We start from the raw sequence: 23,908 nt of genomic DNA on the forward strand, positions 1-23,908 counted from the left end.
AATGCACTTATTTCAGGCTTGGAGAAGATTTCAGCTAAAATAGTTCAGCTATTTCCAAAATAGGACACGGGGAAAAACACACTGAGTTGCCCACATGATATAATGTGAGGATCCTCTTCTCCACCTCTCCCAGTGGCTCCAAGTCTTTTAAAACAATGATTGGATTTATCACCACCTCCATGGCAAGTGCAGCACGAGGCTGGCAGAGCTGTGGGATAGAGCAGCCAGCACAAGGGTTTTGATGTTCCACCAAGGGAAGAAAAGGAGAGAACAGCAGGGAAAAAAATAAAAAATACTTGCTGTGAGGAAAACCTTGCTGTTCAAGGAAATCCTCCCCAGGGGCTGGTGGGATAAAAGAACTTGGAGAGTGCACAGTAATGACCTGAACTGTGCACACCAAGCTCTGACTCCTGGCTTGGGCGTTGCTTCTTCCAGCAGGAACAGAGGAACTGGTCCAGGCTCACAATCCCCACAGCTCAGTGTCTGCGAAGGGAATTTTTCAGCTTCTCAGATCACCAATTCAGTCACCACTGAAGATTTGAGATAACCCACCCTACATGGAATGATTAGTCCTAATTGTTTGGCAATTAGAATAGAGTTACAGCTCACTTCATGAAGTGTTTGGATATTAATCCTTAGGATGTTTTCACAGGGAAAAACGTGAATAAATTCAGAGGTGAACTGGAAATTCTGGGACATGTTCTGCCTTCAGTTCTTCCACTCTTTGGAAAAAAATTCATGCACATTTTCTGTCAGAATTTGGATGCTCTGCATATAAATATCTATTTCCAGACTTGAAGAGTCTTTATGAGCAGCAGAAAATGTCAACCTGAGCAAAACAGGCACAGCAGCAACGACAGTGTGGATGTGGCACTTGGGGACATGGGCTGGTGGTGGCCCTGGCAGGGCTGGGGTAAAGGTTGTACTCAGTGACCATAAAGGTCTCTCCCAGCCTAAAAAATTCCACAATTCCACACTTGTAGTGACACACAAAGATGGCTGACAAACCTACAGAATGTTTTTATTTCAGCTGTGGAAAGGGACTGCAATTTCAGAAAATGCACGAGAAGCCAGATCTTAACTCCTGCTTTTGCTGAGTGCAACAGGGGCTTGGATTGTTTCAAATTGTACAAATGGTTAAAGCTCAGGAACAATCACAGCCATAAAAGCCCAGGTTCTGCAGATGAAAATCAGTGTTAACATTTTCCCAGCCAAGACTCAACAGGACTAAAGAGGAGTGAGTGGAGCAGTTAATACTTAGCTGATTTCCAGGGCTCTGTGATTATCCAAGAGGGAGTTAGTGATACAGGCTATTGTAAATTTACCACCAGGCCTCCCAGTGCTGGGTCTGTTCAAACATATAATGGGGACAGCTGATGTTTACCAGCTCTGCTCAGGAAAAGAGCTGAGGTTTAAATGCTCAGTAAGGATAAAAGGATGTGACTTGGTTCATTTAAGTGTTGCTGTCACTGCCTGGCCCAATTGCTTTGCAATGCCCCATTTTCATTAACATTTCTAGCACCACACAAGTGATTTTCATTCACACAAAAATCAGCAGAACCTTTTTGGTTTGTTTTCTTCACTCAAGCAGGAGAAGAGGTTTCCTAAAGGCAATGGGCATTTCTTTAAAGGCAAAAAAACATGATGTTTTAATAATTTATGTTTATTAAGTAGGATCAGCCAAACTTTCAGGACTCTGTGGCTTAGGCTGGAGCAGGAGAAGAGCAGGGAACCCAGCAGCACCAGCAGGCTGACCCTGGCTGTGGTGGGAGAGAGCCCAGGCATTGCCACCAGCCTGAAAAGCAAAGCGAACAAACCCAACAGTACTTTTCTATCCATTTTCACAGTTTCAGGACTCTTTGCACAACACTTTGCCACTTTGCAGGATGGGCTCAGGGGTGTGACACGGCAGGCACAACACCTCGAGATGTGACATGGGCTGGTGGGGGACAGCCAGGTTCACTGCTAATGGGCTTTGTGACAGGCAATGCCAAGCACCTGATTCTGACCCCACAGGGGATAATATCTCTCCTGGAAAATATGAGGAGACCTGCAAGACTTGTTTAAAATCACCGTGTCGGTGCCATGGATGACAACTAGAGGGGAAAATAAGAAGCAGTGGAATCCCGTGAAGGCTTTTTCTGCCTATGCCTCGTTCTGAACGTTAATTCAAATTAAACAAAACTACCATGGCCAAGGATCAGGGTTTACCTAATCCATATGTAGGTTTTTCTTGAGGAAAACAACATTTTGCAGAGGTCAGCAAGGTCTCCTTGGTGGTTCCTCAGCACAGGCTTTCCCTGCTGCTCAGAGAAAGCTGTGGGGCCAGGAGCTGGGAGCAGAGGCATGGCACAGAGCCACCCTGACCTGCTGGACCAAACAGGGGTCACACAAAGGGCTCTGCTGCCGTGGGTGCCCACCCTGGGTGTGTGACCAGGCACACATGTGCCCCCAGTGCCACACGAGGTTTGGGATCCACCTACAGCCCCCAGCTCACTGCTGGGCTCAGGAGAGCAGAGCCTGCCAGCACACAGGCTGCACAAGTGTTTCCTTTGATTGGCTCTAAATTTACACTGCTGCTAAATTAAACAAATGAGGTCTTTTGAAAGAAGATGGGACTGATTAGTTCCGTTCAAACACTCCTTCATTACTCACCTCCATCAGTCTGCTCCTACTCCTATCCAGGTTTTGAAGAATTTCCTCCCCTACACAGTCCGAAATATCTTGCCTTGCCGTCCATCAGAGAGCAGAGCTTTCCCTCCTTGAAGCAACCACTCTGTGCCACAAGCAGAAAACCTGCTCACAGCAGCTCCTGCCACCACGGAGCCTCTGTTCCCAGAAGCCTTCAGGGACATGGAGGGAAGCCTCCCCTACTTCCACCCTTTCACTGGTGCCTTGTCTCTCCACTCCATTTTGTTATTTTTCCTCTCCCTGCTTGGTTTTTTGCTAGAAAAATAAAAGGAACCCACCACATCCCCTGAGCAGGATGGACAGGAGAGGGACAGAACAGGGAGCAGAGTAAAGCACATCTGATATACATCTGTATCTTCCAAAAACTCCTGAGCCAGGGCCTTCCTGAACAGCCTACCTCTGAGCCACCTCCACCACATGAATGTTTTTTTCCATTAACTGGTTTTGGAACAGATCTGGGATTCTGCCACCCACAGTATCCCTGAGCAGTGAGTTCCCACTGCTCAACTCACACAGTGTAGAAAGCATCACCTCCCCTTTCCTCCTTCAGCGTCTCCCTTGTTTCTAAAGGGTCAAAGAACCCACCCCAAGACCCACAGGCCCTTATTAAACCCACAGCTGGAGTAGAAGAAAAGCTCCCTATTTTTAAAAGCCAAGCTGTGGCCAAAGCCTCCATCTCTCTCCTGGGACATGCCAAGCAAAACCAGGCTATAACCAACACCCAGAGCACAGTGCACAGCTCAGACTCGTCTGCTCCCAGATCTTCATCTTCACATCCTTCTGGACAGTGCCACAGACATGACCTCAGTGCAGTGACCACAACACACAGTTCCCTCTCATCTCAGAACAAACTGCTGCTTTTTACACAGGAACAGTTTTTCAGGTTTGGTTGAGTGGGGTTTTTTTCAGTTATAAAACAAGCAGCAAAACTGGAATAATGAAAAATAGATGTATCCCTCAAATTTATCTGCAAGCCTGGAAATAAAAAGAAAAGAAAAAAAAGAAAAAGAAATTCACAAAGCAGTAGATGAAAGCAAATGCACCCTCCCAATAAAATAGAGCTCACGTGTAGAGAGGCTGGTAGCAATGACAGCACAGCCTCTTTCAAGCCTCCAGCCTCCTGCCTGCCTGGCAGATGACATCTGCAAACAATTAGCACTTTTCCTCGGTCCCAGGTAGGCAGGAGGAGCCAACATGTGCAGCAGGGCCCTGGAGCTCCTGGAGAGCACAGAATGACATCTCACAGCCAGCACACAGAGGGCAGCGGAGGATTTCCACACGGAATTTCTGGACACAATGGATTTTCAGAAATAAAACCTTGCAGCCTGCAAAGCAGAAAGGGTGCTCCTGGTGACCCCACCTGCACAGGGAATTTTGCTTGGATTTGAGGGTATCTTTGGGGGGCAGCACCCACATACAGCAGCAAAACCCTAGATTGGGAAAGGCACAGATTCCCCTTGCACAGAGACAAAGGGCTGATTTTTTCCTTCATATATTTTTTGTCAACAAAATGAGACACTAGGGAAAGAGCAAAGGGTCGGGCTCTGAGAAGTCCCCACTGCTGGCAGTAACCCTCCTGTCAGAGGTGGAGATGTTGCTGGCTGGGAGGTTCTGCTCCACAGCTCCTGAAATCCTGGTTGGAAACAGCCCAGAGTTGTGCTCCCCATTAGCAGGGACATTTCCAGTGATGGCAGAGCTGAGCACCAGGGAGCTGCACAGTCACAGGTGACAGCTCAGAGGGAGCCAGAGATGAGCACATTTCATAAATGCCTCCTGCTGCTGGCAGGGCTCTGTGCTTTCATGTCCCGGCACTGAGCCCACGCTGCCTGTCCTGTGCCACTCCAGCACATCCTCTGGAGCCTCATCTGAATTCTGAGCTGCTGCTCCAGGACAGCACACAGACATCCCAGGGCTCCTCAGCTCAGCATCAGCCTCTGGCTTTGCAGCCAGCTGGAAACAGAATGACTGAATCACTGAGGTTGGAAGAGAGTCCAAGCTGTGCCTGATCCCCACCTTGTCCCTAGCCCAGAGCACTCAGTGCCACTTCCAGGAATTCCATGGACACCTCCAGGATGGGGGCAGTTCCAACCCCTGAGCTCCCTTTCCATGGGGAAATTCCTGCTCTGCCCACCCTGACCCTCTTGTGAGCCATTTTCTCTTGTCTTGTCCCCTGTTCCCTGGGAGCAGAGCCTGACTCCTGGCTCTATCCTCCTGGAGAAGTCCCCCCTGAACCTCCTTTTCTCCAGGCTGAGCCTTCTCCCAGCTGCTCCTGACAGCACTGACTCTCCAGCCCCTTCCCAGCTCCTTCCCTGGACATGCTCCAGCCCCTCCATGACTTCCTTGCCATGAGAGCTCAGAACTGGACACAGTTCCCTCAGGAACAGGTCCCTCAGCAGTGCCAGCACAGGGACAGTCCTGTCACTGTCCTGGTCCTGCTGCCACCCCAGTGCTGATACAAAAATACCAATTATCTCTAAGAATAAACAACAATAAGCTTGTTTTCATCTAGCCATGACCTGAGGGAGCAGGATCAGCATTGCAGCCTTGCTAAACTACCTTTAATTCAAAAGATGAATTAATTCAGGCCAGGTTTCCATGCAGCCACCCCTCACTGAGATGGCAATGGGAGCACCAGCAGCACAGCATGAGGGCAGGGCAGGGATGGGAACCCTCGAGGGGCACAGCCCTGGCACCTCCAGCTGATCCATGGCCCAAACCATGGCATCACCCACAGCCTCTGGCTGAAGGGGAAGTTTCCTGGGCGACAGCAGCTCAGGGAGTGATCTCCAGCCAGCTGTGCACAGGGCTGAGGGATTGCAGAGGCTCTCAGGACCATCACAGTGAGCTGAGATCCCCTTCACACTCAATGTCCTTCTGATGGTGGCATCCAGGGTGACTGGCTGAGTGATGCGCAGTGCCACGGAGAAAGAGAAGGAAATTTAGCTGGCCTGACCTGCAACTTCCCTCCTCTGAGCAAGAGGGTGCCCAGGTCTGTGAGGAGCACTCCTGTTTGCTGGTATGCTGCAGACACCTTGGGAGACCCTGTCAGCTGTCCCTGCCCCATGGCTGTACAGCTGCACCAACAGCAGAAAGGAGGTTTGGAGCTGAAATCCAGCCTTGCCTAGGAGAAACAGCTAGTGGCAAAGAGAGGATAATTGGAGGCCACGGATCAATGTCCTTGCCCAGTCCCTAACTGGGTCTGCTCAGTCCTGTGCTTTCAAGCAGGACAACCTGCACACATCACCTGAGGTCAATGCCTAGGATGATCTCAGCAGCTCTGCTCCTCCAGGTGATGCTTTAAGTTTTAGCTTCCATATTTCCCAGATTCTGTACTGCTTTAGTGTGTAACTCTGAATTAGGATGTAACTCTGAACTTCATAAAGTGTCAGCAAGTTCTCCTCCAGCTCAGTCACACAGAACAATCCTTTTCCAACCCCAGAACCAGGACACCACTACAGCTTCAGCCACAGAAAGTGAAAAAAACAGCAAATTGAGGAGAGCAATGTGTGAGGATGGGACTGCAGAAGCTGTAGCTGGAATTGGACAATGAATCCCAAGATGGAAATGGACCCAAACATAAAAGTGGAAAACTCATGACCTGGGGTCCATCTTGGGTCCATCCTGAGTGTAACCACAGCCAGGTCTTGCACTGCCCAAGATAAATCCTTTGAGGGGCATTTAATAAATCCTTATTTTATTCCTTTAACTCTGCCCAGCCTCTGTTCCAGAGAGCCTCTCAAGGCATCATTTTCCTGTCCTCAGGAAAGCACCCCATGGGTATCCCCAGCCCTACACAGTGAGAGCCCCAAGCCCTGCCAGAGGGTCCCACCTGGGCACCAGGCCCCAGCCAGGTAAGGCAGCTCAAGGAGTTTTTGTTGTTTGCAAGCACCCTTCCACCTCCAGGATATCAGTGGAGAGGGTTCAGCTGCCATACAGATCATTCCATTCATGTCTCTTATGAAATGGCTTTAAGAAAAACATTTATTCTTCTCACTTGCTCCTCACCATTTACTCCTACTAGGACCCTGCTCTGGCATGTTAAAAACACTCCCACCCAAAGGGAAAAGTTGTGGGCACACCTTGCTGCCTACAGAGAGCCCACACAGTGAGGAAGACAGGCTTTGAGGTGTCCAGGAATAAACTGGGCTGGCTGCAGGAATGCAGGAATAAACGGGCAGAAGCTCCTGCAGAAGCAGCCCTGTTCCAAACTGAAACCAGCCCACAGGAGGGAATTGTGACAGGGCACAGGGTGGAGGGACAGGATAACCATGGCACAAACACGGTTTACAGAGCTTGGCATCCACCAAACACCCATGCAACCTTTGTAACTGCTGCTAACAAATAATAATAATAAATATTAATAACCCCTGCAGGCTACCTGTGCAGCCATCAGCTCACATCAGCCCCTGGAGCTGCAGCTTGGCCATGACACCACCCAGGTGGCAGGAAGGACAGGATGATCCAGCAGCAGGAGAGAGCCCCGCAGCACCAGGCACAGCTCCTGGCACCAGCAGCTTCAGCAGCACTGCCACAGCTCCCCCAAGAGCAGAGGAGTTGTGTCCATCACTTGCACAAAGCCAGAATCTCTCCCTCTACCTGGCCATAGCAACCCTGACCATGCTCTTATACTGAGAATCATTCAGTCTATCATTTAAATTGACTTAATTAATTCCTTCAGCAGGCTGCATTCCCACAGAATGCTGCTCTCCAGAGGGCAGGAGCACAGCTTTGTGCCTGGGTGGTTGGAAGGCTGAGCAGGGCTGCCCTCGTTAGCAGCCCCGGCACAAGGGGCCATGCTCATTAGTGCTGCTGGCACAAGGGGCCACGCTCCAGCAGGGCTCAGCACGGCCCCAATTCCACCAGCTGCCTCCCCAGCATCCCTCTCACCCTCCATGAGACAGCACAGGGTGGGGGATCTTCTCTGCCAGCACAGTGTGCAGAAGCAGAGTGTGCCTTGGAGATCAGAGGCTGAATTTATCATTTATTATTTATAAGCAGCACATCTATCTGAATTTCGGCAGCTGCTCTCAAAGGGCTCTGCTCTGCCTGCACACCACATGACACTCCTGCTCCTCAGAGCTCTGGGGTTGGCAGGGATCTCTGAGCCCACACCAGAGTGCTGGTGCTGATTTAAACCCATTAGGGCTTTAGGAGTTGCCTGGAAATGAGATAGGTGCAGAGACCCTCAGGACAAACATCTTGGTGAAAGCTGTCACAGTGCCTGACGTTAAACTGCTTCCCCCTTCCTCCTCACCTCCCCACCACCCCAAATCCTGCCCATACCTACTTCCTTCTCCCACTTCTGGCTGCCATTTCCCATGCACAGCACATACAATAAGTGATGTTTTTCTGCCCCCACTCAGATCTGTCCTTTCCAGCAGCTCCTATTTGCAAGGTGACACTTTGCCTCACACTATCCAGGAGTCTGCCAGCATTCCATGTGTTTTTATCCCCTCTGCTTTCCCAAGCCTGGAGAATCTAACAGGCAAGAAAGCACAGGCTGCACTAACAAGGTCCCAGAGAGCCTGATGTCCCACTGCAGCTGGCCCAGGGACTGCCAAAGATTTAACTGGCTTATTCCCAGCCTCTCTGGAAACAGCTTTTGTATTTTCCAAGTTCCTGCTGTTCACCCGTGGCACTCACAGGGAATAACAACCTCCTTCCTCTGTCAGATGCTGGCTTCCCTGTAAAGAAACTCAATTAAGAGGTTAAGAAACCATGCAAAATTCCTGCTCAGTGTTACAGAAATCCAGCAGAGATGGATCCAGCACACGAGTCCCACAGCAGCACTCACACCACTCTGCCTGCTCAGTAAACCATCCCTCCCTGTGGCTGCATCTCCCAGCCCCAGCTCAGCCTGGAGGTTTCCCATGGGGATACCCAAGCCAAGGAACCCCTGCACTCCCTGCAGAGCACCTGGCACAGATGTACCCCAACAGTGGGCACACAAAGGGCTCCTCCAGCTGCCCAGCTGATCCACCAGGAGCCATGAGCTGTGAGCTTTATGAAAAATGCATTTTCTCACCTCTCCACAGAGCACCAGGTGGTGGTAACAGCTCTGAGTCCCTGTGACAACCCAGGGACAGGGAGCAGCAGGGAGCAGGATGGCACACGGGCAGCAAAGGTGGGGCTCTGGACATATGGTCAGGAATAACAGGGCATAGCAGCTGGTGGATTGATAGCATGGGCTGGTGGATGTCCAGCCCTGGCTTAGCTCCCACATGCTTCCAGTCTTGTGGCAAGCTCCCAGTTGAAAAGGCAGAGAGGCCACTAGGATGCACCTTGTGGGTAAAACCCAGTAAAGAGCTGAAATCCGAAATAAAGCCCTAGCAAGCCAATCTCAAATATCCCCTGAAGGGGAATAAGGAGCTTTCTGGGGATGAACACAACCTGCTGGCCACACAGGTTCCCTCAGGACCAGTCCTGGCTTTGTCCCCAGTCCCTGCATCAATCCAGACACATCAATGCCCATGCTGGGGCTCAGCTGCTCCACTCCCAACACAGACACCACAATTACAACCAATGCTGCTCCCACTGAGGTCAGCAGCAACATCTTCCTGTGCTTGGATGAAAGGCTTGATGCAAGTTTGGTTTTTTTACCTCCCTGCACTGGTCCTTTCTCAGTGGTTGCAAAGGATGACTTGGTTAAGCAATTAAATAAGCCCTGGGACAGGAATGAGCACAAAGGGAGAGCTGAGAGACTGCCAGTCCCATCATCCAGAAGTGACTCTTGGGTGGTTGCCATTCCTCTATCCAGGCATTTTCCACCAAGACTGAAAAGCAACTCCTGCTCCCCAAGCATCAAAGCTTCTCTAGGACAAAGCCAAAGCAGAACAGCCAGCCACTGCAGGCAGCATTTCTTCAGCAGTGTTTTTTCTAAGGAAATTTAAATTAAAACCAGCCCCAAGGGCTGCAAATGAAAAAAAAAGAGAACATAATTCCTTCCCTCTCCTGTTCTTCATCTGCTACCCGTGCTTTGGGGAATGGTTTGTTGCCTTTTAGAGCTATTTTAGATGTTACTTGCAGCAATGTATGGAGAAAAACAGTTGAAATGTGATGGTGCAGCATTCTTTTTAATTAAACAATCCCTCAGGCACAACAGAATGGCTCCAGTCAAGCCCAGAACACTGCAGGTCTGTCTCCTCAAGGGGAGGTGCTGGCCCCACTCCTCCAGCAGAGCAAGGTCTTGGAGGCCCCTCTGCAGGTCTATTACCAGATGGCCCAGATCTTCTGCAGGCTTTGTGTCCTTCCTGCTGCCATCCTGGCTTTTTGCCTCATCAGCCTCTGCCAAGCAGAGCTTTGATCCCCCAGCCACTCCTGGATCAGGAACCTTCTTTCCTTGTGCTGCCCCAACACGAAGGACATGGAGCTGGAGCTCCCCAGCTTTAGAGGGGAGGCACTGATGTGGCACTGAGTGCCTGGATCCGAGATCCCTCTGGTCTCTTCAAACAGCAGCAGAGTCACAGCTTGTGATCCGTGCAAAAGAGCCTTTTCCTTGGGGAATGGAAGCCATACCAGCGCTCATCTCCACCTTGTCATGGCAGAACAAACTGAGCAGTGCTTCAAAGAGCTCCTGAGCCTTAAATCCTGATAAAATGCTGGCTGAGTGGAGAACCTGTCTGTGAATGTCTCGTGAATCCCAGCAGAGGCTCTGAAAAAGCTTTCTATGAATGCCTGCACCACCACAGAGCCCATCTCACAGGAACCCCCTACTGCCCCATAGACATCTGAACTGCTGTGTTATGGACACAGAACTGAAGAGGGAGGAAAGCTCCCAGCCCACAGGTCCCTCCATGACCAGACTCCCTGCTCCTCAGAGCTGTGGGCTCACTCAGGAGCAGTACTTTAGCTCCATCCCAGTGCCCCTCAACCACAGCACTCCAAACCTGCGCTGGGGAAGGACAAGAACAGAGACGTGACCAGGACTGAGGGGGTTTCCTCCACAGTGATCCCTTCCAAGGGACAATCACTCTGTTTGTAACCTCAGTACCTTCAGTCAATGCACTGACTCTCTTCTGGAGCTCAGACCAACAGCAGGAGATCCAGACACTCAAAAGGAAAATCCTTTTTGGGAGACACCCTACAAAGAGCCATTTCATGGACTGGCATGTCTCAATAGCTGAGCAGCACTGGTCCACGGAGGGTTCTTCCTTTGACAGTCCTGGCTGTCACTGCACCTCCTGGCTCTGCAGACACCCAAAGACACAGAGACTTTCACTCTCCAGGTCCTGGTGTTTGCTGTAAGGCGATTGGCAAAGCCAAGAGCTCAAAATCTGCTGTCAGAGTGAGCAGCAGGCTGTTCCCACACAGCTCTGATCCAAGCTGCACCTGCAGCACCTTCCCCTCTGCTGGGAGACACCAGAACATCCTGAGCAGCTGCCTGAGCATCCTGGCAGTGCCACAGCAGGTGAGGACGTGGCACATCCACCACAGTACTGTCAGACCATGTCTGTGAGTGCCTGAGCTTCTGCCAGGATGGCCACAGAACTCAGCTGTCTTCTCCTGCACACAGATTTCATCCCCAGCCATTCTCCATCCATCAGCTGCCAGCTAAATGAAGCTGCTCTGTGAATCCAGGCTGTTCCGGTGACTTCCAGTGACCACACACGTCACATATCAAGACACAATTTTGGCAGCGACCCCAGCGAGGGAGTGAGAAATCTCCACACACCCAGAGGCAGGCAGGGCAGTTCCTCACATGTCAAAGGGAGCAGCAGTGGGAACAGGCTGCATATGTTTTCTGAGGCAAAGACCCTGTCATTTATGGAACAAACGGTACATTTATTGTGCTATTCAGGAAGAAATAATAATTACACTGGCCTCCAGTCTCCAGCTCTTTAAGTCTCTACTTAAAGAAAGAGCAAAAAAAAGACCAAAGCAAACAAGGCTTCCACAAACCCTCTGAACTGGCTTTTAGCTGCTGGACAAAAGCATGGCAGCAGGAACTGCTCTGCATTGTCTCCTTCCTGTTTCCTAACAGCCCTGCAGGCACAGCACGGCAGGAGCAAAGCCCTGCTCGTGTGCTGCAGCTGCCCTGACCTCCCCACTGTGCTCCAGGTGTGCTCCAGGTGTGCCTGCCTGCCCTGGCACGTGCTTGTTCATCCCAGGCCAAGGAGCAGGGAGCCAGCCCAGGCACCTGTGATGCCATGATGATTTTTTGCCTTTTCTTTTATATATCTTTTATGTATTCTCAGTGGCCTTAACATGCATACTTGTAATTCCTTAAGTCTGATAATTTAGCATAAGCCTGGCATTCTGTTAGGCCAGAAAACCAAACATCCTAAAGGCCTTGCAAGCTGGAAAGCCCTACCCTGTCCTGAGAAACCAAGGTCCTCTAAAATACATCCTGCAAACTAGAATTAAAATTAGGCCCATCAAGACAGGAATACTTGGAAACAGAAAGATATTATACTATTAATTCAAGCCTCTCATTGAGGTATCTTTGTTAAATATGCTAATTTGCAAGGTCTATCAATTGTATATGTGATTTACCATGTGTGTGCATTTTGGGGCATTCCACTTTGGTGAAGTGCTGCACCATAAAGATCCTTATTAAATACCCAGATAAAAACCCTTTATCCTCTAATGTGTCTGGCTTTTAATTTTAAAACCAAGGAAAAGGCATCACTTGGGCACCCCAGCAGCAACACCCACAGCTCCAGGGTGATCTCCCAGGAACACCCCTACAGCACACATCATTCTGTCTCATCAGGCACTCAGCCCTGCTTTGGTGGAGATTTACAGAGAGGTTTTTTTTTCTCTTGGAAGCAATAATAGATGGACAGCAGGAAAGGGAAGAAATTAATGAACAAAGTTGCAAATAGGAGCAATTCCTCACTCTGAGACAACCCTGGAAAAGAAGATTAAAATGCTTAGGGGACATATTCTGAAAACTGCAGGTAATAGAACAGATAAAATGTATTTACACTATCTCACAAGGGACATGTACTTTTTATTCTGCTGAGGAATGGAATATTCTGCTCCTCATTGCAGAGCTAAAAGGGTGTCCTAAAAAAAGGAACTTAACAAAGCGTTTTTAATGGCAGCTGGGGCTGGTTCCAGAACACAGGCTCTCCTCTGCCCACAGAACCACAACCAGCACCTGCAGACACACCCAGCACACAAACATCATTAATAATCCAGCAAACAGCACCATTATCAGCCAGCAGAAGGGAGGCTGGGGTGGCAGGGGGGCCAAAGCTACACTCCCTGTGCTGATGTTTGCCAAGAGGAGGAGGAGGAGGCACATCCTTCTGCCTTCCTCCCCACGGCAGCCCGCAGAGCCAGGGCTGCCAGCAAACAGCCTGTGCCTCCAGTAGCCTCCAGCACAAACAATTTGTCATGTGTCAGATCAAATCAACTCTTCTGAGGCCACGGTGCTCCCTGAAGCAGACAGCTGCCAAACTCTAGAGCAGGAATCCAAGGAAAGAGAGTGTCCACTGTCAGCCCCCAGTGCTGGGGGAGCCAGCACAGTTTTTTGGTGAGATATCAGCAACCCCAGCCAGGCAGCCACCAGCAGCTCCTGCTAGGAGCAAGAATTTGGTGTTTCATTATATCCATGTAGTCCAGTGTGGGAGTCCAGGGTTTTTCCCTGGATCCTTTGGGGGTGCAAAAACCCCCTGGCAGACCCCTCAGAGACCCCCGAGTGCTGCCCAGGAGCTGCAGGGGCTGGATTTGGCTCCTTGGGAAAATCTGCCCACGTTGAGAGAAGAGACACAGAAAAGAATGATGAGCAAAGTGTAAACTAGATTGTTAAAACGTAGTATAAGTAGTTTTTTAGATTGTTTATATTAAGGGCCATGTGGCCAAGATGGAGGACCCTGGGTGTGGTGGACTTCTTCCTCCCTTCTTCATGTCATCCATGTTGAAGGTGCACCCTGGGAACCACAGATTGGATGGGAGAAAACTGGACATTGCAAAGAGGTTACATGGCATTGGAGACAGTTTGTAAATATTGTATACGTAGTTTAGAGTATAAAGACCTTGGCTCAGCCCTCTCAGGAGATCTTTCTGCTATGGTCGACCTGCAGAGCGGACCTGTGCCAGGCTGTCAGAAACTTTTTTAAGATAAAACAATAAACAGCCTCAAAACAATTCAAGGTCATCTCGAGCTGCTTTCTTGTCGGCGCCTCCGAAAGAACCAGACTCTTTACCACCTCCGTGCCCTCTCTGGGGAGGTCTCAAGCCTAAAGAGACCCTTTTACACTCCATGTAGTCCAGAACCTGCACACTCATGCTGTGGCACAGCACTCGCTGATGCCAGGGAGGCCTGAGGAAGGCTGGTATCTGTCAAGTGTCTGGAATGGCTGCAAGGATTATCACTTGTCTGAGCAAGGGCTTCTTCCCTCCCAGCAGCACATGCTCCTTCGCTACAAGAACTCCCTCAAACTGAACTACAGATTACTATTTTTTCTTTTAAATAGTCCTAGAGGCTTTTTCTTTTTTTTTTTTTTGTTCACTCCCAAGCACCACTGCACTTTCCATGATTGGGTTTGTGCCCTTGCCTGAGGCCCCTTGCAGATCCCGTTTGCTGCACAGTCCTGCAAGAACCACTGAAGCACAGGGCCTGGGCATGTCCCTGTCTGTGATCCTGCTGGGCACAACAAACCCCTAAAACTGCTGTGGGCTGTATATCATGCCAGCAGTACTGTGAGGATCCCAAATTGCTCACCTGCTCCTGCAAAGACCAGGCTCAAGCACTCCCTGGTCTGCACAGAGGGCACATCCCTCAGCCCAGGGCCCAGCTGCTGCTCCAGATGTTCCAGATGTGGGCTCCATCTCCACCTGAGCCCTGCCATAGCCAGGAAAGCCACTCCTTCTACAGATGAAGAATAATGGCCCCTAAAAGTGAGTCTGCAAGAGTTCCTGGCTGGACAGAGATTAGTTCATGGCAAAGAGAAAGGCAGAAGGTGCAAAGGAAGCACAGGAGAAGTTGGAGGTGTTGCTTCAAGTTACCAGAAAGTAACAGAACCTCATCACTGCCTATCAACAAAAAGAAGTGAACAAATGGGAAATGTGCAGCCTAAACCAGGGAACAAGGGAAAAAAACAGCATCAGGCACAGGGCATTCCCCTGGCATTAGCAGGGCCGTACAAACATCAGCTGTGTGGGGCTTTTCCAGTTCATTTAAAGAGTCAGGCACCACTCATCTGGTGCCTGATGACAAGCTATATTTAGACCCCTTTTATCTGTACCAGGACTCCTCTCAGCCACAGGGACTGGCTCCTGGACCATCCATGTTCCAGGAGCCTCTCACCCAGCTCAGAACACAAGACTCAGCCAGCCCAGGCACAGGAGAGCTGTGAAGGACTCCTAGCACTGCTCCATCAAGGAGCAAACCCAGGCTGTGCCTGGAACACAGGGCAGTGTTACACAGAGATCACTGGCAAGGAGGAGGAGGAGGGTACAGACTCCAGTCTGTCATGTACAGAGATGCTTTCCAGGCACTTACAGCTGCACAGACATCAGCAGCCAGGCTCCCACAGAATTCAGCCTTTGCATGCTCCAGTTTCCAGCCAGCACTCTCTGCACTGTGATCCAGCCCAGCTCAGTGGTGGCAAGCAGAAGCCAGCGCCAGCACAGCCCTTGCCCCCAGCCTTGAAGGCAGGTTAAGCAAGAAGGCTTTAGGTATCAACCCAGGACATGGCTTGGAACTCACATCTCTGAATGGAGACTCTTTCCTCTGAAAAATTAATGCTTTTTTTCAGCTCTCTGCCTTCGAGAGAATCAAAGTGCAGTGGGAGTCACACTCACGATCAGGTTCCTCAGCAAACTCTGGTTCTGTTCCTGAACAGTGGTCAATTCTCCAGACACCTGGCAGGAAAGCCAAAACCTGCCTCAGCCACCCCATCTCAGCCGTGCTCCTCAAATCTGAACAAATGTGAGCCCATTCAGCAGGCACTGACAAATTTCTTTAACCGCAGGAACAGTGTTCCAAAGGTGCCATGCGGTGAGTAAGAGGGATGGTTCCCAGAAGCCTCCTATTGACATGGAACGACTTAGAAATTTTCCCCCCCACACACTCCTGTACTTGATTACCCCACACTTGCTGGGAGAAAAGGAACAAAATGCAACTCCAGAGCCACTTGCTAATTCCTGATTGGAGTACAGCATGGCAGAAACACACCATTTTCTCCCTCCCTTTCCAAGGCTGTACATGTGCCATGTCCAGTTGCCAGAGACAGACACCTCACAACCCCAGCCCTTCCTGTTCTGCCACCCTGAGGAGGCCCATTGTTGAGGAGTCATCCACACACTGGGTACCAACACAGCATTCAAAACTACGTCCAGAACTTGCTGAAGCACTTGGATCACCCACGGCTCCTGCTGGAAGTTTTCCACAGTGTAACAGTTTATTCTGTGGGCAGGAAGAGAGCAAGAAAATTAATTAAGGCAAAGTAAGAAGCAAATACTCCTCCTGAAGTAAGTTAACTACACTAAAGCAGAGTTGTGAGCAGGCCAAGTCCATTTTAAGGGTTATACATTTTCTCTTCCACAGTCTTGAAAAGGAAAATGAAGAGACTTTGTTCTGTATGCATATTGTCCACCATTTGTTATTGTCTGTCTATTGATGCTTACTTGAAAAACAAAATTTAATTAAACCCCACAGTACTGCATAGCCTGCCTTTGAAATATGCCTGCATTAGTGGATCATTACAGTAAATGAAATACAGCTTCATATTGGATTTTTCAAATAATGGCCTAAAACTGTTACAAATTAAATAATACTGCTGCAGAGGGAAATTAAGAGACAGTGTTTTTAGCAAGGGCAAAGAGATGTTTACAGATGAAGTCTGAAATGAGACATGGAGGCAATGAGGCAGAGAGGTGCCACAGGGCTCCTCCAGACCTGGTTGGGAGGGTTCTGTGTAGAAATTAGACAAGGAAAGAGTGTGCCATGGCCAGGTACATGGAAAGGGCAGTGTCCCCAATGTCCCAAGAATGCCAGCATGACCAGAGTTTTGGGGTGTGCTGGCACAACCTAGAGACAGGTGTTTGTGCATGGGGGAGAGCTCACTGCAGCCTTTGCATGTCCTTTGCAAACCTGGCCAAAGCAGCAGCAGCCATTGAAGTGAAGCCTCTTAACCACTGGAAGCACTGAAAGCCTGGACACCCAGTGGCCAAGGAAAGGGATGCAGGAAGGTGCTGTTATGACAGGATGAGAAACAGGAAAAAGGAGAAAAGCAACAGGAGCTTTGTTATCTCGGGGTAAGTAAAAGCACAAGTGGGTCAGTGAGTCAGAGTTGGGCACAACAGCAATGCCTGATGTGGAGCACAGCAAAGTAAGTGAATATTGCATGAGCCTCACAGCTCTGGCTCCAAGAGATCTTCTCCTTAATAGCACCAGGGCTGATGCCAAGTGCTCTTTGACGATTTATTTACTCCAAGAAATCATTTTCCCTAAATAGGAGGAGCCCGTTAGTGCATCCTCCTTCACGTGAGCCTGGAGAAGGCTGAACCTGCAGCTCCTGGGGCCTCATCTCCATGGTGATGCACCAACACACACACACACTACTCCTGCAAGAAGGCAAACTTCCCCAAAGGAGAGGCTGAACATCCCCAAGGGAAAGGTAGAACCTCCCCAAAGGAGAGGCTGAACATCCCCAAGGGAGAGGCTGAACATCCCCAAGGGAGAGGCAGAGCTGTCTCCTGACAGCCCTGGCACAAAGTGTGCTGCAGGTGTTGGCAGGCAGGGCTTTCCTGAGCAGCAGAGCACATCAGCCTAGGAGCAGCTGGAAACAAAGAAAACCTTGCAAGGGCACCTCTGGATCCATTTTATAGGAAAACAGCAGATTTCCAGCTGCTTCCCATGCCAGGAAGCAGTGACTGAGAGACAAGTTCCTGTAGTTCTCATCAGCCTGTGAATCAATTATTTATAGGAAGAAGGTTCAGCATAGACTCATGGAAAGCTGGCAACTTGCAGCCCACGCAGAGCTTGCTGCTCTGTGAACCAGGGACTCCTCACCCCTGCATGGCACAGGACTAAATCAGCAGCTGTGGCACGAGGGGATCCATCACACCACAGCAACACGAGCACTGGGACCCCAAGGCACTAACAGCACACAGCAACAACCACAGGGATCCAGGCAATGCAGCCCAGGATGCTTCCTAAAGGAAAAATCTGGTGGTAAAAGGGCACTGGGAGTGATGTAACAGAGCTGGCACGTGGAGCAGTTGGGGAAGGAGACTCTGACAAGGCTCTGTGGGGCCAGACTGTCAAAGACAAGGCAAGCACAGCACTCAGGCACCAGCCCATTGCTCTCCTACCCCCACACCAAAGCCTCTGTAGGGATCCACAACACCTAGCCCCTCATCTGCACACCCCCATATCTCTCCGATCAGGAGATTCTGGCTCTGTGCTTCTCAGGCTGGGGCAAAGCCTCCCCTGACACTTAAGAGCAGCACAAGCATCTTGCACAGAGATTGCTGAGAGGGGGGAGCAATCTGTGCCACAAGCTCCAGGCAGTGGGAGCATGCCAAGAGCAGGGCAGGCAGAGGTTAAAAACGAGCAGGCTTCACACTCCCAGGCATTGCAGGAAAGGTGCTCATCCCCAGCTCTCCAGCACTCCTGAGAACACAGCCAGGATGAGCTCTGAGCATTTCAAACACACCAGAGTGCTACTCCTCGTTTGCTGGAGCAAATAAAGGGACTGGGATGTCCCAAAGGGAGAGGGGGAGCAGCACAGGCACCCCTGGAAGTGCCCTGCTTCTGCAGTTCAAGGTTAAACACTTGCACTCATTCCTGAATCTGCCTCTCTCTAAAGCTGCACCAGGTAATTAGAATCATTATAACTATTATTAGACCATAATATTATTATAGCATTTTTGCTACACTTGACATCTGTTGGCTGATAGATTTAACTGGTACATAAGAAATAACTGTGCAGAGATTTCTTGCAAATGAGCAGCAACAGGGAAGACATTAAAGCATTCTGCATTCAAAAAGTTAATTTTATGGAAGTACGCTCAAAATAAAAATTCCAAAATTAAGTTAAACCTTTAAAACCTCTCGTTCAAGGAATTATTTGGGCTTAAAGTAGGCAACCATTACAAAATCCTGACTTTATTTAGATCTCTAAAGGCATATATGTAGCTTGGTATCTCCTTCAGATGAACATATACATCTTCTTCCCATATGCTCCAGAGATTTCTAAATCATCCTTCCATCTTCCTTTCCCTCTCTCTGCAGCAGGCACTTGAATTATTTGGGCAGAGTCTGACTGCACAGGGAACCAGTATAATCAGGGCTCTTACAACCTGCTGTCTGCAAATCCTATAGAATTATCAGCAAACACACATCTAGAATAAAATACAGCTTCCTGCAGCCCATGAAGCCCAAAGGGCTTTGCAAACTAGACTTGGGATGCAATTTATCCACCAGTGAGATTCAGCTGTAATCCAGAGTGGAACACAACCTTTCTTTCCTTTCTTTAACTACAGCACACAGGGCCCTGGACAGCAGCAAGGAAGAATCCAACAGAAGCCATAGGAATATTTTAGGGAGACTGAGTTTTTCCCCTGGAACTGAAATTAGGTCAGGGCACCTGCAGAGTTGGACTCAGTGATGCTTGTGGATGCCTTCCAACTCGGGATATTCCATGATTCTGTGACTCTACCATCAGCCATGGACCAGTACAGGAGAACAAGGAGGGCCCAGAGTCTCCATGCTGTTGATGGTGCCCCTGAAGCACAGCTGGAGTGAACAGCTGGGTACCACAAGTTACCAGCCTGGGGAAGAGCAAGACATGAACACCACAGGGGAATCCTGTGTTGCCCTTAAATTTGGTTGGGCTCAAATTTCACCCCACAGTTACACCCATGTGCAAACACAAATGGAAAGCAGGTGGAGGACTTCCATTCTTAAACTTCAGGCAGCTGAGCCCAGCAGCTCAGTACTCACAGAACTCAGGGAAGGCAGAGCTGGTCCTGCTTGGGCAGTGAAATCTGTTTCAGCTCAAATAATTCCTCTTCCTGAAGCATTACTGAGGTGACAGCAGAGCCCTGGTGCAGTGAGGCATCCTGCAACCACTCCCACTGTGACACACACTAGTTAGGAATAAAAATGAGTGTCATTAATTTCTCCAGAGCAAGTAGTTTTATCTTGTCCAGAGGAGCAACCACACAAGGAACTTGGAATTGCTTGAGGAGAAAAATGTGGTTTTGCTACCTTTGTCACATGCAGACATGCTCAGCTCTCACTGAGGAGAGACTTATGGAGAAACAAAGGGGAGCAGGAGGTGCAGGACACAACTTCCCCCATGCACAGCCCACTGCTGTGGCAGCTCTGAGTGGGAAGCAGGCTGAGGATTGCCAGAGCTGTTTCAGTGCCAGCCCCAGCAAGAAGCCTCAGGTAAATGAAGTTCATGAAAGCACTTAAATGACCTAAGTCTTCAGAAGGAGAGCACAATCCCCCACTACAGAGACCTGCCCATCACACCTCTGACCAGCACAGAGCAGCTTTTCTCTCTATCCATCTGATGCTTTCAAAAGCCAGAGGAGCTGGGGCTGGGTAAGCTCACCTTAATGAGGCCCAGTGCTCATTATTAACTAAGAAAAAAAAGACCAACCAAAGCAGCTCAACCCCAAGCACCTGAGGGGTGGCATCAGCAATTCCCTGTCACCACAGGAGCAATCCCTGTGTATGGGCCCTGGGAGCTCAGCCCAAGTCTGCTTCTGTTCATCCTTTCCATTAATGGTTTGAACAACCAAAGAGAAGGCACTTTTATAAAACCTGAAGGGATGTCCAGCAGTTAAGAGCTGGAAGCACTCTGGAGGTCATGATCAGAATTGATAAACAGAAGAAAAGTTCCCAAAACACCCACAAATCAATAGAAAGAAAATCAAGGGAAACAATGCAAAGAAATGCGCTTGGAAACAGCACAAACAGAGATCAAGCACACAAACAGTCCAGGGGAAAACTCTCCAGACAGAGGGAACCTGGGGACCAAACTAAATGTGCCAGCACTGTGTAAGATCCAGAACATAAAATACCCATTTCTGGGCTCTGTGCTGGGTGTCACCTCTGAGTCCCAGACTAACCAGAGGGTTTGGGCAGCCAGCAGAGCAGTCAGCAGTACAGAACATGCTGCCCCACAGCAGCTGGGGAGGGGTTTCTCCATCCCTGCTGCCTCCAGGGCTGAAACCAGCTCCCAGGTTTTAACAACCTGCCATGGGGCTCCCTGTTCTATGAAGACAAGAGACAAACTGGCTGCTCAGTTTGCTGCACGGGCAAGTTAGATGAGCTCAGGCTCTCTGAGGACATTTCATCATCTTGGGATTCCATCAAGGCCCAGAGGGAGCTGGGTCCTGTCCAGATGTGCACCACCATCCACCACTGCCCCGCCTGGAGCTGAGGATCTCTCACCTGGCTCAGAACAGGGCTATAGACAAGGAGGCTGTTCCAGCCCTGAATTTCATTTTGGCATCCTCCATCTGGCTATTCCTACAGCAGTGACAAAGGCAAATGAACTAATTCCCCTCCCCAAAATACAAGAGAGCTTCTCATCCTGCTGAGGGGCACCCACACAACCACAGACCCAGCACCACTGTGACCATTTCCATTATCCCTCACTAAGGAAGTCATCAGGCTCCATTTGCAGCTCAGAAGCCAGCAGGGAATAGGATGCTGCCCTGTGGAAAGCCATGGCTGCCCAGTTTTCCTCCTCTCCACCTATCCCACAGGGTTCCACCGACCTCTGCAACTCTCTGAAGCCCACAAGGGCCATCACCCAGCCCTGCCTACCCCAGACACCTCAATTTGAGTTGTTGAAAGCCATTGAAGCCATTGCCACAAGGTGTTACAAAGCAGGTGACACCAGAGCACAGCTGCACCAAGCCCAACCAGCAGCTTGGCAGAAATCCAGCGAGGGGACCAAAGCTACAAATCTCATGCAAAAGCAGGGCCTAGCTCTCAGGAGCATTTGAGATTTCCCACAGACTAGGAGGGATTTGGGGTTTTGCTGAGCTGCCTCATGAACCGCAGCCAGAATGGATTTGACAAAGCCTCGGTGAGCAGGAGCCTTTTCCCTTGGCAGGGCTGCTTCCCAGAGATCCCCAGCCTTGTGTCACTTCCCACTGCAGGTGCTAAGAATATCTGCCTGTTCATAAAAAAGTAGCAACCAGCTATTGAGAACGTATCAACAAAGCTCTCAACAAATCTTAATTAAAGCTGATTCACCTCCCTCACGAGCAGAGCGTGGTTTCTCAGAACGCTGACTGGAAGAGCTGAGGTGGGTTAGAAAAGCCATGGAGGGAGTCAGTAGCACAGAGGATTAGCACACAGAGAAGATGACTATTATCCCTAAATTTATCCCAATAATCCAACACCTCACAAATTCTCAAGGTATGGATGCTGCTTTCAACCCCACCTGTCAAGCAGAAGCAGACAGGTTTGGGGATGCTGGAGTTTTCCATGTGTTTTATTGCTCAGGTTAAAGGAATTCTCATGTAAAAATGAAGGAGGTGGTGACAGTAGCACCAGCCCTGCTCTTGTGCTGCTTCAGGACACTGAAAGGACAAGACTGGTTTCAAAGGCTGTTCTGACAGTTCACCAGGAATTGTTTCCAGCTGATTTCTTCCAAAGAATTGTATTTGTATCCCTTCAATATACTAAGTATACGGTCACACAGACAGCAGCCTCCAGGAACTCACAGCACTGCTCTCTCACCTCTGGTAGCTGGACTCCTACACTGTAGTTTCTGGGACAATATTTTGGATACTTCCACCATAGAAATGCCCTAGAGGCTGCTGGAAAACAAAGTGGACCAGACTGGATCATTTTAAGGCAGAAAACAGAGAAAAACAGACGTCCATCCCTTAACAATGCTACTCCCAGAGAACAAATGAATTCGAACAATCACAGAACACTGCGGCAGCACGCTCGGTAAATGACAGGGTGTGTCATCGTCTTGGAACACCCTCTGGAGACTTATCTGCACTTAAAAGGTTCCTGCTGGGCTGTGCACGGAGCAGCCTCTTGCACAGACAGCTCCACCACAGAAATGCCCCTGCAGATTATCCTCCTTTGGCAGGCAAACTGAGCAGCACCGGTGCAGGCAGCTCTGCCTCTGCACCGCACTAGGACTGGGTTAGTTCCAGCAGAAAAAACACTGCAGAATAAATAACTTGGCCCTAAGAAATTGTGTCTGCACAACTTGGTGTCGACTCTGACCCTGCTGAAGGTGGGCGGCATCAGAGCTCTGCCAAAGATCTCTCCTAATGCGAGTGTTAGCCAACCACTGCGCTTAAGCATTTTAAGGCAACATTCCAAAGTGTTTATATACAAAAGCCCCTTTGCTCAGCGTTCCCTTCCTAGCCTTGTGCAACGCATCGTTTTACCAGTTCTCCAGTCAGAGCACCATATGCAGCCTTGTACCGAAACAATTAAACCAGCTTTAAAATTCAGACCTCGTGTTACAGAGCACACTCATCTTAATATCCCAGAGTTACTCCAGCATGTTTTTATTCCACAGCAGCCTGGGCACACATCAGCCCAGAGGTCGCCCAGCCTCGTGCTGCAGGCAGGACCAAACTGCGCCCTTTGGAGGAAACTTACATGTAAATATTTATGTTTAAAACGCGTCGGTGTAAGGGATCCCTGTCCTATGCGAAGCACCCGTCACAGGCCCGCGTTTGCGGTCTCTGCACCAACACTCCGGCAGGGACCGGTCCTGCCAGCCCTGTCCTAACGGCCCGGCCGCTCTGAGGGGAACCGGGCCTGCGGGCCGCTCCAGCCCGGCCAGGCCAGGCCTCACCGCCGGCTCCGCTGGCACAGGGCAGCGCAGGGAAGGCAGCGGCCGGTGCCCACAGGGCCGGGAGCAGCACTGCGTCCCGGACCGCGGGTGCCTGGCCCAGAGCTCTGGTCCGGCCCTTATGGGGCGCCAGCACCGCCCCCCCTGCGACCCCCCCACCCCGACTCACCGCTCCGCACTGCGCACGCTCTGCCCGCCCCCGGCCCCGCCCCGGCCAATCAGCGCCCTCCTTGGCCCTGCTCCTGCCCTTGGCCCCGCCCCGCTCAGCAGCACAGCCCCTTGGCCACACCCCCGGCCCGGCCGTTCGGTCACACCGCCCTTGGCTCCGCCCCCTGGCCCTGGCCCCTCCCGTGCCCTATGAGGCGGTGGCTCTGGCCTGGCTCGGCCGTGAGCTGGCTGGGTTTGCCTTTGTTCCTTTGACCCGGCCTGATATGAGCCGTGTCTCTTGTCCCGGGTCGGGCCCCGGC

The 23,908-nt window shown here is 50.3% G+C and overlaps 1 protein-coding gene across 1 annotated transcript in view; it reads right to left on the reverse strand.

The window, feature by feature from the left end:
• The window catches only part of SIL1 (SIL1 nucleotide exchange factor), a 77,702-nt gene extending 54,055 nt beyond the window's left edge, over nt 1–23,647 (reverse strand). Inside the window, exons 1-2 of the mRNA XM_079319787.1 lie at nt 23,611–23,647; nt 1,642–1,795 (exon numbers count right to left, since the gene is read on the reverse strand). The gene's annotated coding sequence lies outside the window, so the exon portion shown is untranslated. The remainder of the gene's footprint in view (nt 1–1,641; nt 1,796–23,610) is intronic.
• Nucleotides 23,648–23,908: the final 261 nt, after the last annotated feature.

Source organism: Erithacus rubecula (genome assembly GCF_903797595.1).
Source record: "Erithacus rubecula genome assembly, chromosome: 16".
NCBI lineage: Eukaryota > Metazoa > Chordata > Aves > Passeriformes > Muscicapidae > Erithacus > Erithacus rubecula.